This window comes from Selaginella moellendorffii, unplaced genomic scaffold, assembly GCF_000143415.4.
Source record: "Selaginella moellendorffii unplaced genomic scaffold, v1.0 SELMOscaffold_98, whole genome shotgun sequence".
Classification (NCBI taxonomy): domain Eukaryota; kingdom Viridiplantae; phylum Streptophyta; class Lycopodiopsida; order Selaginellales; family Selaginellaceae; genus Selaginella; species Selaginella moellendorffii.
In genome coordinates, this window is record NW_003314359.1 from 599,328 (window position 1) to 601,872 (window position 2,545).

A 2,545-nucleotide genomic window follows, 5' to 3' on the forward strand; every position below is an offset into this window, starting at 1 on the left:
TTTCTCATATTATTTATCCATCAACAAATGTCCTCTTAAACTTCTTCAAGAGAAGGTAAATCAAGCTATACACCTTGTGGACATTGAACATTAAATATAGCAATTGCTAGCAGCATAGAATTTTTGTTTAGCAAATCCACTAATGCTGAAACAACAAGTTCATCAAAAATACAGGAAGATAGTAAACAAAGAAGAGGAGCTTGAGAAAGGGTGTCAATATTAACTATAGAACTCACCAAGCACTAAACAATCTCAAAGTTATATATTTGAAATTTTAGAGCTCATTAGATAGTTTTCCTTCAATAATGAAGTAACCATGGCATGATCACCTTATAACAATGTATGCAAATTATGCAAGTTCACATAAAACTTCTCAAAACCCCAAATAATTGTTAGACACTTTTTCTCTATTGTAATAATTCACCTCCACTAATTGTAATGTACAATTGATGTACAAAATGAGATGATGTTAATTAGGCATATTTATGCTCTTTTGCATCATCCATATGCAAGATGAAAAATCAAGTGTAGTAAATATAAACTAAAATTGAAGAAGTCATCAATACCTCTCTAAGATCTATAAATGTCTACTTATAGTTCTCAAATCAAATGAAGAATGATATGGACAACTTCAACAACACTCGCAATGGTGTAATACAATAATAAATTGATCAATAAAAATATCAGAATATTGCATTTTCTCAATAAAGGATTGTACATTATTCATACACTTTAGAGTAAGAAACTTCAGAATAGTTTCAAGTTTGTTAAAATCAACTTATAAACCTTCACAAGAAATGTGGTACCCAAGATAAATTGTGTCCTTGGACTTAAATATACACTTTGATTGCTTCAACTTTAAACCAATTTTTTGTAATTGATCTAACACCTTGTGAAAATCACAAATATGCTCCTCCCACATTACTTGAGAGTGAATAAGATATCATCAATGAAGCTAATAGTCTTTAATGAAGAGGTAAATGTTTTATCTTATGTATCATCCTAGGTAGAGCAAAAGAAAAAAGCTTAGGTGAAATGAAGTTATGCTTAAGCTTAACCATCCAAAGAAGAAATACCCAACCTAAGCAATATTTGTCATAAATAAGTGAGAAGCAGTTAGGATTGGTTATAAAATTATATAGTATATAAATAGCATTTAGACGTGTTAAAAAATAACCCCCACTCACTATTGTATGCATTTGTATTGAATTAACCATCTTTTCTCCTATATGATTATTTGTGCAAAGTAGAGTTGAGATAATGACATATGTTTATCCTTATTAATACCTTTGAGGTTCAAGGTTGAGTTATCTTTTATCTTCTTCTTATCTTTTTATACATTTTTGTCTCTATTTGTTTGTCACTATTTTGCAGGCGAGGCCAAGAATGTGAATACAGGCAAAAAGAACCTTACTCACTTTTGACAACCATAGTGGGATAAGCTGTCATTCTTTGGCTTGAAAAACAATTAGAAAACAACACTAAAAGAAGGAGCTCTTTTTGTGATTGTAATGGCTTAATACCTAGACAATGTGAAAAAGATAATTTTTTAGCTGTCACCAAAGTTATAGAGCATTGGATGAGTTTGAAATTGAAAGATGACATATATTGCTAAGAAACTCAAATTTAAATTGTTTCGCTAGTAAGTTTTTAAGAAAAATCCAAAAGAAGAAAGAATGGAGTTTATTTAATGTGGAAAACACAATTAACTATTTTAGAATTTTTTTCTTCTAAGCAAGTTTTCACTTGGGTTTTTAAAAACTTGATTTTTCAATAGTGTGTCATAATTTTTTCTAGGCATACACAAGCAGGAAAATTAGGCATTTATAACTCTTGTCTTTGACTTTAGCTTAAAGAGAACTAAAGTCAACCTTAGTAAAAAATAAATTGGGGAATTATTCACCCAAATTGTACAAAGTTTTGATAAAGGTATTAAAATATTGTGCTATTTCAAGGCTTTGATCTAAAGTCCTTTAATTTAGACTATTATTTAAACACGTTATAAGAGTCTGTGAGACTCGAAAAGACTCACAAGTAAAAAAATCAGAAACAATTATCATGAATCGCTCTAACTATTCGAACTGCTTTACATTTAGTACACCTAAGCAAATTAATTAAAGCTAAAAAATTTGTCATACAATCTTAAGTAGAGACTTGTATTGACTATTATCGCCCATTAGCAAAGAGGTGAAAGAGAAATTTACATTGAAAAGCAATGTTTGTCTAGATCTAAAACAAAGTCTTTCACAAGTTAACTATCACATGCTTGAAAAGTTACCTAACTTCATTCTATAAGCAAATTGATCTAGAATAAGTTATTATACACTAAACAATTTGACTTTTATATTGATTCCACAAGGCAATTTCACGAAATGGTTTCCATGTCCCATTCAAATTAGTCCCTAGTGTTGATCTAATTTGCTTAAAATTTGCCAATAGCAATAGACTATTCTTTTTAATTCCATAGTTATAAGGGCAAGGTTGGTTATAAACTAGAGGGTAAGACCTACTATGAAACAGGCAAACTACTTTGGAATTAGTTATC